Source organism: Oryctolagus cuniculus, chromosome 20 (assembly GCF_051225735.1).
Source record: "Oryctolagus cuniculus isolate XC-2025 breed Fujian yellow rabbit chromosome 20, ASM5122573v1, whole genome shotgun sequence".
Classification (NCBI taxonomy): domain Eukaryota; kingdom Metazoa; phylum Chordata; class Mammalia; order Lagomorpha; family Leporidae; genus Oryctolagus; species Oryctolagus cuniculus.
Window position 1 is genome coordinate 37647016 of NC_142886.1, and position 15501 is coordinate 37662516.

Consider the following 15501-nt stretch of genomic DNA (forward strand, 5'->3'; position numbering starts at 1 on the left):
AGGTCAGCTAGGAATGATGTCACCTTCTGTGCTCTAGAGCTGAGTATTTGAGCCAAGGTTAGACAATTAGTCTTCTTTCTAGGTCTATTGTTGGAAAAATCAGTTAAGAGGCTGTCTCTCATCTGGGTCCTGGATTCTCAAGGCCCTTATGCCTTAAGTTTCCAGAGGCCCCCTTTGCTACACTATGATGAGAGTCTTCCACTCCACCCATGAAGGGCAAAGCAGAGATTGCTCTGAGACAACCTAGTAAGCCAGGTTCACTGGCAGTGAATTTCAAATCTTGAACATTCTGAGTACTTGAAGCCAATAAATTATGTTGTTTTAAGCTAGTCTAGGGTGTGTCTTCGTGATGAGCAGTCTGTGCCCCAGTTTAAATTACTACTAATATGTGATAATAGCCTTGGAGAGGCCTGTTTGGAAGAGTCACTTGATTCTGCCATATACTTGAAATCCTGAATTCAAAACAAACTCAAATCCACCTCATCATAGGAAAGAAATTAGCTTATGAAAGAAACTTCTTAAGTAGAAAGACTGTCACAGCTAGAACAGCTCTAGACTATATATTATCCTGTCCTTGAGCACCCCAGAGGTGAGATACACTAAGTTATATTTATTTTTCATTGTTGACTTCAAACACAAATGTAACACATGCATGCTGTTTTTGAATATTGCTGTATCTTCATTATACATATTTCATTATATATGAATTTAATATATATATACATATATAAATAATTTTATTATATCCTCAATTATCTCTACAGGGTCTAAATTCAAGATAGTCTTCATGTACCCTAAACAAAAGACCTATCTTAATCCATTTGGGCTGCTATAACAAAATACTTTCGACTGGGTAGCTTATGATTAGAAATTTATTTCTCAGTTTTTGAGAAGTCCAAGATCAAGATATTAATAAATTTAGTGTCCAGAGAGGGTCAGTTTCCTGGCTCATAGATTGGTATCTTCTTGCTGTGTTCTCATCTCATGCAAACAGGTAAGACACCTATAAAAAAAAGGCATTTTTATCATGAGTGATCTGCTTCAATGATCTAATCACACCTCAGAGGCCCTGCACTTCCTAATGTCATCACATTGATGATTAGGTTTCAACATACTAATTTTTGAAACTACGCAAACATTCAGATTACAGCATGACATTCCTGGTTCCTCAAAATAAATGTCTTTCCCACATGAGTAATACATTCATTCCGTCCTGATAGCCATCCAGATTCTTAATTCATTCCAGCATCAACTTTAAAGTCCAACTCCAAAGTCCCACCTAGATATTCAAATCCCATGCAGCATGGCACTAAGGCTATCATTCACTTTAAGGCAACCTGCTTTTCAGCTATGAATCTGTGAAGTGAATGTGTTATGTGCTTCCAAACTGCAATGGTGGGACATGCATAAGATAGACGTTCCCATCCCAAAAGGGAATGTGAGGAATAAGAAAAAAGAAAGGGATAATAAGCCTTAAGTAAGTCCAAAACCCAACAGGACAAACAGCATTAAAAAGGCTTGAGAATAATGTTCTTTGACTCAACGCCCTGTCTTTCAGACACACTGAGGGGAGATTGAGTCTTTAAGGCTTTAGGTTGGCCCCCCACCCACCCCCATGACTTTGCTTGGGGCAAGCCCACACTTACATTCTCACATGTTGTATTCAGGTGCCTGAGGCTCTTGCAGGGTAGAATTGCATGCTAGTGGCTCTGTCACTTGGGAGTTTGGGGAATAGCCCTTTCCACCATGACTCTTCTAGGCCACCTCCTCATTGGGATTGTCTGATGGCTTCACCCACATAAAAGCCCTCTTTCTGGGCTATGTACCAAGACTCAGCGGAACCTATCTTTGAAATTTAAATGGAAGCCGCCAAACCTCCATGGCCCATCTTCTCTGTATGGTATTGGCAAGGACACCACAGTAAGGGCGGTAGTCTGGGCACTCTAGGGGAGCACCGTCATATGTACACCACAGCAGCACCCCAACTTCTTGGCATTTATTCCCTGTCTTAGTTTGTTCAGACTGCTATAACAAAATATCGCAGGCTGGGTATCTTACAGAATATAAATATATTTCTCACAGTGTTGAAAGGCTGAAAATTTCAATATCAAAATACAGCAAATTCAGGAAAAAGCAAGAGCTGGCCAGATACGTCTTTGGGGTTTCTTACAAGGATAAAAACTATCCATGAGGGCTCTGTCTTTGTGACATAATCACTATCAAGGGTCATGACTACTAATATCTTCACCTTGGGGATTAGGTCTCAACATAGGAATTTTGGAAGGATGAAAACATTCAAAACAGTAGAAACCAATTTGATTTTTATAGAATGAAAACATCCATTTCCATTTTTTTCTTTGGAAAAATTCAAATGTTACCAGCTAAAAATATGGCAAAGGACCTGAAGTGTTAACACTGGCCTGAGATTTTTCTTTTTTCCACTTCTTAAACTACACAATTATATTTATCACAATAGCTTTTAAGTGGAATTAAAAGTTTTAAGTCCATGAAAGTCTGCCTTTTATGGAAAAATTATTATTATATAGTTTGTGGTTAATTTTTAAAGTAGGATAACAAAGGGATAAATATGACTTTAGTCAGGGATGAGCAGATTTTTATACCTTTAAAATTAGTAAGGAATCATCTAGTTATTGGAATATAAAAGTAAGAAACATTCAGAACATTGAGTTTCTGAAATTATATACCATCTAGCACAAAGCATTAGATTAGTATATAAGCTTAATTTTTATAATCAGTATTTCCAAAATGCAAGATTACAAAAGGAAGTTTAATGTATTCCTTTGATTTTTTGTTTTGTTTTGTTTTACATGAATGGCAATGAAGGAGTTATGACTGTGTGTTTTTCTTTTCCCTTCTGCCTTTTCATGGTCAGGGGTTATAACAAAAGAGCAAATCCTTGAAGTACAGCAACCTCCAAAAACCACAATCTCTTCTAGAGATGATGAGCTCAGTTTTGGGGATTCCATGACCCTATCCATAGCAGACAATGTCTGGAAGTGTTTCAAGTAGGAACAAAGTTATTTATTGATTTTTATACTACGCCTTTAAAAGGTGCAGCTTCTGAGATTAAGCAGGGGCTCAACAAGGGCAGTTTCTGCACTAGAGTTGAAGGGATGTGTGAGGTTCAGGGACTTTGCTATCTTAGTGTAACCCAGACTTGACTCCAGCAATGGACCTGTGGATTGCATAGGTGATAAAGATACAGCTCCTATTGAACTATCCTGAAGGTTTCTTTCCCAGATAAACTGACTGTCATCAATAGTGGCAATCAAGCACATGGGCTCTGCAGGAAAAAGATGAAGATAAAGCTGACAATTGCACTTCCTTGTAATATGTTCTTGGCAAAAACAAAAGAACAACAACAAAAAGGAAACCATGCAACTACATTTTTTCTCTTTTTTCAGTAACATGAAGAAACTAAAACCACAGAAGGTAGTCGTTGTGTGATTAAATAAGGAAATAAATAAGATGGATAGTAAATGCAATTGATGATGTCTATGGCTAACCTAATGCTACCTATTTCCTGTGGCCCAATGGGGAAAATATAATTAAACCATTAGTCTAGGTTTTACATCTCTCTCTTTGTTCTTCTTTAGTATCAGTGAAACTCCAACCTGTATTCAGTATATATTTATATTTGTTTCAAACAAAAATCAAGCTTTTCAAGCTTCTAGAGTCAAGTTTACCCTCTCTCTCTCAATTCCCTTTCTCATTTTGGGGAAATGAGTTTCAGAGTGCCCTGAGATAGTCAGGAGAGGAAACAAAACTTTTGTAGATTTCTGGAATGGTAATATATGCAAGTAACTTTAACTAAGAAGTTCTATGCAGAAATAAAGCATTAAGATAAGACCTCAGGGGGCATTATATTATAATGTAATTCTATTATAATACAAATATAATTCAAAATGTTATTGAATTAATTTTTACTGTTTTTAAGAGATATTGGAAAAATTATAATTGATGGCTTTAGGTTAAACTTGCTTGTCCTTTCCTAGAGAACATCGTTCTCCCTGTTTTTGAGTCTTGAGATTTGAGGTAGTTTATTGCAGTAGCTAGAGTTACCTAATCTAACTAGCACAGTTGCAGTATAAAAAATTAGTAGTAATCATATCTAAGTACTAGTCCAAATGAATCCAATAAAATATGTCACCAATTAATCAAATTAAAGCTGGCCCTATGAACAGTTGAGGCATCATGGAGTAGTCTGGAGTGTAATGGACTCTTTGAGACTATTTTATGCTGCTACATGCATAGTAGGGTGAGTCATACTAAAGTTCGGAGAACTTGTATCAGAACAGAAAAAGAGGGGCCGATGCCATGGCTCACTTGGTTAATCCTCCACCTGCGGTGCTGGCATCCCATATGGGCACTGGGTTCTGGTCCCAGTTGCTCCTCTTCCAGTCCAGCTCTCTGCTGTGGCCCGGGAAGGCAGTGGAGGATGACCCAGGTGCTTGGGCCCCTGCACCCGCATGAGAGAACAGGAGGAGGCACCTGGCTCCTGGCTTTAGATCGGCACAGTGCACTGGCCTTAGTGGCCATTTGTGGGGTGAACCAACAGAGGGAGGACCTTTCTCTCTGTCTGTCTCTCTCACTGTCTAACTCTGTCTGTCAAAAAGAATCAATTCCAGGCAGTTAACTCAACAGGTTATCTCTGTCTGTGACGAAGTTGACTACTCATCATCAGTATGGGTAGGATGAACTGGGTTTATTCTAGGCAGTCATGGAGTTGTTCAGGCACCCAGGCTTAGGGAAATCTATTATCTGAAACACACCACTCCCTGGGTCATCCTAGGGTCTGCAATCCATCAACTGACGGTTTCTTATTCTTCTCAGAAGTGGCACATGTTACTTTCAGTCGTTCCACTGGCATGAACCAAGTCACATGGCTCTACTTGATTAAACAGAGCTTGGGAAATATAGTGTCTGTCTGGGCAACAACTCTACCCTCTATAAGGGAGCATAAAATTTTATTGAATAGCTAGCTTTTTATGCCACAGACTAGTAATGGCTTTGGAATGTAAAAAGGAAATTGGGCAAGTGATCATGCAGCTGAATTGGTCTCATTTACTAGCAATTACAGAGAGGGAGTAAAAGTGGCCAGAATATACAGAGTGGACCCACAGAATTCTGCTCAGCAGGGGTAAAACTAAGTTATGTTTCTGCTGGGAGTTGGTAAGATCTGCTGTCTTCCAGTTGGCTGCAAGGGGGCGCTACACTTCAGCAGTCAGTTAACTGCTGGGTTTATTTCAAAGACCTTGGTGTGTTTTAAGAAACTCACAATAACGGCCTAAGAACAAATATTAGAACGAGTTCTCCTACCAGACGTTTACTGAGCGATGAATTGGTCATCAAGAAGCCATCCAGGATGGGGGCCAGTGCTGTGGTGCAACAGGTTAAGCCGCCAGCTGTGATACTGGTATCCAGTATGAGCACTGGATTGACTCCCAGCTACCACACTTCTGATCCAGCTCCCTGCCAATGTGCCTAGGAAAGCAGCTGAAGATGACCCAAGTACTTGGGTCCCTGTACCCAAGTGCTAGACCTGGATTAAGCTCCTGGCTCCTGGATTTGGCCTGGCCCAGTGCTGACCATTGTGGTCATCTGGTAAGCAAATCAGCAAATACAAGATTTCTCTCTCTCTCTCCCTCTCTCTCTCTCTCTCTCTCAAATAACAAAACCTTCCAAGATGGCTACAATCTAAAATTGTCACTTCTAGAAACTGTTTTGCAGGATACAGAGGAATAAAAACATTTTATGTCTCTTACAGTCAACTCACAATCACGTGGGATTACTTAGAATTATCCATAACTGTTCTTCCTTAAAAACACTAGAACATGTCACTCAACTTTTCTTTCCTTCCTAGAAGGTGCTGCATTGTTTTACTATGCTTTAAATTGTTTAACATTCTCTTTAATAGAGCAACCTAAAATATAATTTGCTGGTAGAAAAGTAATCAGTAAGGTAAGTCCACGATTCATTCCAACCATTCACCAAGTCATCATATGTTTATGAACATACAGGAAATGCTAGATATTGCATTAGTATTGTGAAAATAGATGATAATAAAAATTGAGTGATATTGGGGCTGGCGCTGTGGCTCAGCGGGTTAACGCCCTGGCCTGAAACACCAGCATCCCATATGGGCACCAGTTCTAGTCCCAGCTGCTCCTCTTCTGATCCAGCTCTCTGCCATGGCCTGGGATAGCAGTAGAAGATGGCCCAAATCCTTGGGCCCCTGCACCCACATGGGAGACTTGGAAGAAGCTCCTGGCTCCTTGCTTCAGATCGGCACAGTTCCGGCCATTGCAGCCAATCGGGGAGTGAACCAGTGGATGGAAGACCTCTCTCTCTCCCTGCCTCTCTTTGTGTAACTCTAACTTTCAAATAAATAATTAAATCTTCAAAAAAAAATTGAGTGATATTAACAAAGTGACATTAATATCAGTAATGTCCAACATTTATGGGACATCTATCCTGTGCCAGCTGGTGTGTTAAAAATGTTATAAAATTTACATATTTTATCCTTACAACTATTGTGAATTCTTTATATATCTAAGACATCCAAGTTCTAATGAAGTTAAGAGACATATAATAAACAGAAGAGAACTTATGATCTCACATTTGCTCTCCTCCAAACCTCATGATCTTGACCAGTATTCCAAAAACCCTCCTTGGCCAAGGAAAGCTTTTATCTGACACTAACCTACAATATAAAATGAAAGATGGATAAATAGATAATTAAAATAAATGTTAAAAAGTGTTCAAATATTACTCCTTCATGTTTATCCATAAACGATTACATTTGGAATTTGATCCAAACATAAATAGGACCATTGCTTTATGTTTGTGCATATGTCTAGTTCTCCAAATACACCCACGTTTCCTTAACAACAGCTTGTTCACGGATTAGCAGGCATTGCATTAGTAGGCACTGCATAGATAGTGAATGACTGAATGAAAGGAGGACTGTTAGGAAAACGAATAAGAAAGTAATTAATTCTACCTGGGGGAAATTGGAGAAAGTTTTGCACGGTGACGTTTGGACATTTTCTATATGGCTGAGTAGTTTGTGAGACAAACTATGTGTTGTATTGTGGTTTAGCGGGTAGTTGAAATTTCAAGCAAAAGGCCCGTGTAAAGTGTGGCACCATGGTAATGCATCCCATGCTTAGGTGACAGCAAGTAGTGCCAGAGGAGGATTGGGATATGATGCAAGAACACTGCTAAATGTGGATAAGGATGAAGTGGTAAAAGGAGAGACTAAAGGCAGGAAAACTGTTCTCCAGGAGGCTGGAAGGGATGGGAGTTAGCACACAAATACAGATAAGTGCATGGCCAGCTCACTCCAATGGCAAAATGAAAGACATAATGTGTAAGTAGAGACTAGAAGACAGATGAAGGTCATGGTGGCCATTTGTGGGCTTTGAAGAAAGACATATTTATTTATCTACAAAGTAGAGTTATAGAGGGAGAGGGAGAAAGAGACCACAACATCCAGGAAAACGCACCAACCTGAAGCCAGGAGTTTGGAATTCCACCCCGGTATCCCATGTGGGGGACAGGGCCCCAAGTGTTTGGGCCATCTTCTACTGCTTTCTCAGGCACATTAGCAGGCAGCTGGATCTGAAGAAGAGCAGTGAACTTGAACTGGTGCTCATATGGAATTCTGGCATCCCAGGTGTCCGCTTAACCCACCACGCCACAGCGCTGTCCCCTAGACATTGTTTTATTACTTTAAATTTTCTTCGTTAAGTCGGGGAACATTCAGAGCAAATCAAAGAGCTAAAGCATTGGACTGAAATGATTCTTCTGAGAGAAATTATTGGTAACTCCTTCTGTGTTTTTTCAGTTCTTTCCAATTTTTCTTTTTCTTTTGTTTCTTTTTTTTTTTTTTTTTTTTTTTTTTTTGGACAGGCAGCTAGACAGTGAGAGAGAGACAGAGAGAAAGGTATTCCTTCTGTTGGTTCACCCCCCTAATCACGCTGCGCTGATCCAAGGCCAGGAGCCAGGTGCTTCTCCTGGTCTCCTATGCGGGTGCAGGGCCCAAGCACTTGGGTCATCTTCCACTGCCTTCCCGGGCCACAGCAGAGAGCTGGCCTGGAAGAGGAGCAGCCTGGACAGAATATGGCGCCCCAACCGGGACTAGAACCCGGGGTGCTGGTGCCTCAGGCAGAGGATTAGCCTAGTGAGCCGCGGCGCCGGCCCAATTTTTCATTTCTAAGTTTTCATGGTCCAATCACTGTGAACTGGTTTTGCAAGTTCATTTCAGACACTGGCTAGTGGTCAGATGTGTTTAGTAAAATTTGCAGAACCAATCTGGAGAGGCTGACTATAGAATGAAATCCAAATCTTAGTTGCTTAAAACAACACCAGGACTATCACTCTTGTCTCGCATCTAGCATGTGTGTTTTTTTTTTTTTTTAAGAGATTTCTGTTCCTTGTGGTTAGTGAGGTGTCCAAGAAGATAGAAATACCATCTTGTCACATGCTACTGTGTTTGAAGATGAGCAAAAAAGAACATATTTTTGTGTATAATGCGCTGGTTTTGAAAGTTCAATTTCCCCACCGAAGAGAAAACCTTTAGCAAAAACTAACCAGTCTTTTATATTGTGATAGTTAATTTAAGGTGTCAACATAATTAGGTTAAGAGATATCACTGAGGAGGTGGTAGATCATTATTTCCAGGTTTTCTATGAGGGTGTTTCCAGAAGAATTCTGCATTTAAATAAGTGTACTGAGTGAGAAAGGCCTTATCTCATCCAATCTGGGTATCACCCAGTCCAATCCACTGATAGAGTAAAAAGGCAGAGGAAACAGAATTCAGTCTGTTCTGCAGCTGGGACACCATTCTCCTGCTGTTGGACATCAGAACTCAGGTTCCCCTGCTTTCAGACGCCAGGATTTACACCCTCAGCTCTCCTGGTTCTCAGGCCTTTGGTTGGGAATGAGAGTTCTATCACCATTTTTCTTAGTCCTCAGGCCTTCAGACTCAGGCTAAGCTACACCATTAGCTTGCAGACAGTCTAGCATGTAATTTCTCATTCCCTATAATCCCCTGAGCCAAAACCAATTCCCATAATAAATCCATATATTTTATATATATATATATAATATATAATATATGGCCAGCGCCGCGGCTCAGTAGACTAATCTTCTGCCTGCGGCGCCAGCACCCTGGGTTCTAGTCCCGGTCAGGGTGCTGGATTCTATCCCAGTTGCTCCTCTTCCAGTCCAGCTCTCTGCTGTGGCCCGGAAGTGCAGTATAGGATGGCCCAAGTCTTTGGGCCTGCACCCGCATGGGCGACCAGGAGGAAGCACCTGGCTCCTGGCTTCAGATAGCACAGTGTGCCAGACACAGCGCGCCAGCTGCAGCAGCCATTGGGGGGGGTGAACCAACAGAAAAAGGAAGACCTTTCTCTCTGTCTCTGTCTCTCACTGTCCACTCTGCCTGTCAAAAAAATTTAAAAATATATAATATATAATATATATACAAATTCATTTATATATAGATCCATTCCTCTAGAGAACCTATATATATATATATATATATATCCTTATATATAAAATTGTAATACAAATCCCTTTTACATATGTGTGTGTGTGTGTGTATATATATATATATACATACATACATATATATATATATATTCTCCTTTGGAGAATCCTGACTAACTCAGGTATCTTCTGGTAATTTTTGTAACATGGGAATTATAAGCTCCTCTTCCAAAACCTGGCCCCTGCATGGACTATTGCAAAGAAAGTAAGTTTTCAATCAATTTCTGCAAGATAAGATCTATTAGTGAACACAGTCCCAAGTAGTGAAAGGATCTTTCCTCTTAAGTTTGGGATATACCTATTCTCTGTTTTCAGATATTTGGACAATCAAGTGTCTAGAAAGAAAATTTCACCCCAACACAGAGGCTATGATGTGTTCGCTGGAGAAATACTCAGTTCTGTTGGTGGCCCAGGTTGTTACGGGAGATCATCAGAAGCATGGGGAGATTAACACAAGTGCTGCGCTCACAGTATTTGGCATCTGGTCTACTTGTACACTTGGCACTTTATTTTCATGAGAGGGTTTTGAACTTATCACCTTATCCTTATCCTTATCAAAGACATGTCTTTTTCATCACTTTTCCTTCAAAATTAAAAAAAAAAATGTTTTTAAGAACCCATTAGCTAAAAATAAGCTACCTGCTATAAATTTACCTAACGCAAATTATGACCACCATGAGAATAAAGATTCATAAATAGAACACTTCAAAGCTAACTTACGGCCTTCAAGTAGATTCAAGTGAACTGAAATACACCCACATATATCCACGTTGAAATATAGTTTAGAGAAAATAGAATATTTTTTCTTTATGTATTTGTATAAATTGAGAAGAAAATATCTACAGAGCCAAAATAACAGTATACTAACATAATAAATAGTTTAATATATTCTGATACCTAATCCATATTCTATTTTTCCAACTGTCCCTAGAACGTCCTTTGTCTCTATTCCATGAAAACCTCTGTGTCATATCACATTTCTTCCAAGCTTCAATAGTCACTTTCTTCATGACACTTTACCTTGATGAAGCATGTTGGATTTTTTTGGAATGTCCCATTTTTCCACTTTGTCTGAACGATTACCTGTGGTTTGTATATTAGTTATCTATCCCTGTGTAACAAGTTATCCCAAAACTTAGCATCTTAAAACCAGAGCATTCATTATCTCACATTTCCACAACTGGAATATGGACACAGCTTAGTTGGGAGGGTACTATTCCGAGTTCACTCACATGCTTGCTGGCAGGATTCAGTTTCTTCTTGGTGGCTAGGCCTAGAGTCCTGGGTGATTACTGGCAGAAGAATTCTCTTGGCTTTTTGCTGTGCAGTTTTCTTTACAAGGCATCTCACAACATGACAGGCGGCTTCTATCAGAAAGGGAGAGAGCAAGCAGAAAATAATCAAGGTAAGACTTGAGGTTACCCCATCACCTTTGTTGGATTCTATTCTTTAGAAGTAGGTGACTAAGTCCAGCCCACACTCCACAGGAGGGATGAAATAAGAGTGAGAATACTGGGGGTTGGGTAGATATGAGAAATTTGCTTCTGTGTCCCCTGTGGCACCATTAAAATGATAGTTAAATGCAGAAACTTAATAGATGGATGATAAATATCTTTAATAGAAGTATACATGAGGTGATTTTCTTTTTTCTTTTGTTTTGTATGTCATGAATAAAGATATAGACATCCCATGTTTACCAAAGCTAAGATTGATAACTGAATAAAGTTAATGGCAGCTTGATTCCTCCACGTAAAATTATGTGGTTCTATGGCGCAATGGGTTAAAGCCCCAACCAACAGTGCTGGCATCCCATATGGGCACTGTTTCAAGTCCCAGCTGCTCCACTTCCAATTCTAGCTCCCTGCTAATGTGCATGGGAAAGCAGCAAGAGGTGTGAAAGACTTCCCAAGTTTCTGGGCCTCCGGATCCATGTGGGAGAACCTGAAGAAGCTCCCAGCTCCTGGTTGCAGCCATTTAGGGAGTGAACCAGAAAATGGAAGGTATCTCTCTCTATGTCCATAACTTTTTCAAATAAATAAAATAAATATTTTAAAAATTTATGCTTTTCCCCTTCAATCAAAGCATATTTGGTTGGTATAATTTGGTATTGCATAATTAATCATTTACAAAATGGTTCTAACATTTGATGTCAGTGATCACAAGGTACATTTTTGTTTTCCAATTACATTATATATTGTCAAGTGGGCTTCTGTAAAGTAGAATTTTATCTCTTGACAGAGTTAACAGAAACAAAACACCAGGGAAGCAGGAAACCCGTTCATTTCTTGTAATTATCAGTAAAGCTAGTTTTCAGTACTCAGTTTATTAAAGTCCAGCTCCACATCTTTAATCAACTGTGTCCCATTTAAAATTCTCATTGGATCTGTTTTGTTATAAATCTCTGGGAAAAATTAATTATGTTTTACCACATCCCTTATTTGTGCCATGCTGCTATTGAAATTCCTCTTAATATCTACATGCCCCGGTCCCTTTTCTTACCAACTCTCATACAATCCAAAGTAAGAATGTACTCAGCACATCTGATGCCACCCTCCTGACAGTGTGTCCCAAGCTTTGCCTTAAATATTTCAATTACATCGTTTATTGGGTACTGGATTGATTCCTACGTTCTGATAGTAATTTTCAGTTTCAACTTATTCTATCACCCTTGGTATCATCTCTATCCAGCTGGACAGGCCAACTCACGCTCTTTTGTATAGCCTCAGAAATAATTTAGAGAACCAATACTCATCAAAGTTTGAACACCAGGGATAATGCATCTCTGCCAAGAAATCATCCCCACATACACCCTTAGGATGGGCAGTTTTCACATTACCCTCACAATGGCAATTTCCAATGAACACTTATTATTTTGATTTTTGATGTTTTGCTTAAGCTCTAAATAACGTGATGAAACCTCTCTAGACCAACACACCACTTGAAACAGATTGCATGATACGATAGTCAGGATCCATGTCTACAAAATTTATTTCAGACTCTCCACAATAAGCATCAAGGTAAACAGGGTAGAATTTGACTGGAGATTGAGATTTCTGGGGAGGCCAAGTATTTCATGGTCTCATTCTGCTGGGCCACATGTCAAGGGTACTCTTAAATGTCACCTATAAAATATGAGTTAGATGTCTTATTAGTCCTTTGATTGTCAGGAGACTAAGAGACCTATAAATGAAATGAAAGTGCCAAAGCCTTGTACTTGCATTAAAATTATACAGCTCTTTGAATCTTTACTGTAACAGTCCCTACACAGGTGTTTTAATGCAAAATGTGGCCTTTGCCTCTAGTTATTCCTGAAGGTTTTATATTTGCTGAAACACTAAAAAAACTGTCAGTTGAATAAATGGGTATGCCTATGACTTGATATTTTCAGAATGGCTTTCATATTCACATTGAGTACCAACAAAGTGACAGTGTTTCACTCTTATCATCATCATCATCTTTTCCAAAACCAGTTGCTGTCTCAAGGTCAGGAGTAGAGGATAGAGAACTATCCCAACTGCTCCATTGCTTGTTAGCCAAACAACCACCACAGGCATCCTCTTTAACATGATCCCTAGAGGAATATTCCATTTATTTCTATTACATGTGTTCAGATCAATTTCTAGGATCCAGTTCTGATTAGGTGTGTCTAGATGAAACACTTCTGCTTCTGTTTCTGATACTTAAAACAAACGAAACCTTACTCTTTTTTTGTATTGCTCAATTTTCTCAGAAATGACCCTTTCAGAGCATAATTCAAACTTACATCCCCAGTCTGCCACTCTCATGCACTTAACACTGAGAACTAAATCCTAAATTTCACATTATTGTAGGTGGAATATCTGTGTCTCCTGCTTACTAGAATATAATATTCATGAAAGCATGTCTTCTATTTTATGTTTTATTTCTGGTGCCTAGAAAAATACTTGCCATATAGTTAAACATGTAATAATATCTGTTAGATGAATGAAATAATGGCTGAATGCATGAATATTAGAACATAGAATTCTAAATGTTTTCATCAAAATGGGATAGCAATTTGATGTACTTGCCTCTAAAGTCTCCTTACAGCCAACAGAAGTCAATTTCAACTTTATTTTCCATTTAAAAGCCAAAGAAATTTCTTTAGCATCTCCCTTAAATCATAAGGAAATTTTTGGTTCTAATTTTTAATGATCATGGCCATTTCATTTACAATGCAAAAGCTCCCTACTGACTGATGTCTTAATATGGGGCTAGCATCACCAACAGGACAAACCTGATGACAACAAAATGTTTGAAATTCACTTGGCAAATTAATATCAGAAGCAGAATGATATTCTCTTCCTTGGCTGAAATTGAATGAATTTTCAGAATGATTTATGGACTGGGACCTGATTTTTATATTTTAATTTCTATTTATTTATTCTACATATTTGAAAGGCAGAGTGACAGAGAGATCTTCCTCAACTGGTTCACTGCTCAAATGCCCACAATAGCCAAGACTGGACCAGGCTGAAGCCACAAGCTCAGAACTCAATCCACATTCCCAATGTGGGTGGCAGGGAACCAATTCTTGAGCCACCACCTGCCACCTACCAGGGTACACATTAGCAGAAAGCTAGAATTGGAAGCAAAAACATGTCTCAAACCTGGGCATTCTGAAATGGAATGTGGGCATCCCAAATTACAGCTTAACTGCTATCCCAAATACCCACCTTGGGACCATTTTTTCTAAAAACTGATTGGCAGGTCTTTTTTGAAAAAAATGTATTTGCATATTTGAAAGTCAGAGTTAGAGAGAGGGGGAGAGTGAGAAATGGAGAGAGAGAGAGAAGTTTTCCATCTACTGATTCATCTCCAAAATGGCCACAATGGTCTCTAACATGGGCAGCAGGGGGCCCAAGCAGCTGGGTCATTTTCCACTGCTTTCCCCAAGACATTAGCAGGGAATTGGATTGGAAGTAGAGCAGCTGGGACACAATATGGTGCCTAAATGGGATGCCAGCATCACAGGCATTGGCTTTACCCAGTACGCCACAATGTGGTCCACAGACAGGGAGGTCTTGACAACTCTTCATCATAAATAGTCTTGGTCCTTTCTCTGGCACAGGATTTTGAACACTGAATGGAAAAATTGTCATGCTTGTGTAAACAACTGTGTCATTAGATGCATTATGTGGTTTGTTTGCGATGAAGATTAAAGGTAGTGATATCACTACCATCATGGGTCAGGGTCATCATATCATGTATGAGGTGTTTGTGCCTCTAATGTTAACAATTGTTTTATAAGCAAGCACAGTAAAAGTAACCAATCTGAATATACACACACACACACAAGAATAGAGACAACAGAACAATTTTTTACTTAGACTCACTGGTTACAAATTAAGAAATTTCCCAGTGGGTCACAACATTTGCCAATAAGTGCTATCAACACCATAACCATTCTCAAAACCAGCAACAAGACTATTGCAAAAACCACCATCAATTTTGTCCATTCCATCTTAAGGTCCATTTATCCTTGGTTTGTTAACCTTCAAACAGTTCCTGGTTTCAGTTGAACATATTATTCCAGCTTCAATCCCTACCACCATTTCAAATTCCTTGGGAAGTCAGTTTCTCTCTCTCTCTCTCTCTCTCTCTCTCTCTCTCTAAGTTTGCACACAAGCATGGCAGCAGGTTTAGAATATTAAATGCCTTTGGTTGGTCATGCTCTAAAGGCTGATATTTAGGATGTCCTAAGTAGTCCTCCTACTTTGTTATGCCAGTTAATTTTATGTTGGAGGGTTAATCCCTCAATAAACCTCATCTTTTCCTGGAAAAATTCCACTGAGTCATTTCAACTGGAGACAAAATCACTGTTAAATTTCTAGGTGACTCCATGGGCCTTTGTGACCATTAGTGAATATTTCTTTCTAGACACATCTGGAGTGTGTTCTCTGAGCC

The 15501-nt window shown here is 39.3% G+C and overlaps 1 long non-coding RNA gene across 5 annotated transcripts in view; it reads right to left on the reverse strand.

Annotated features, from left to right (window-relative positions):
* Positions 1-628: 628 nt before the first annotated feature.
* The window catches only part of LOC138847271 (uncharacterized), a 42103-nt gene continuing 27230 nt past the window's right edge, over positions 629-15501 (reverse strand). For 4 of the 5 annotated variants that reach the window (XR_016226458.1, XR_016226461.1, XR_016226459.1 and 1 more), the window contains 3 exons: positions 10809-10943; positions 7534-7644; positions 629-1003 (listed from right to left, as the gene is read on the reverse strand). This is a non-coding gene — a long non-coding RNA (uncharacterized LOC138847271). The remainder of the gene's footprint in view (positions 1004-7533; positions 7645-10808; positions 10944-15501) is intronic. The other variant, XR_016226462.1, reaches the window with a different exon arrangement.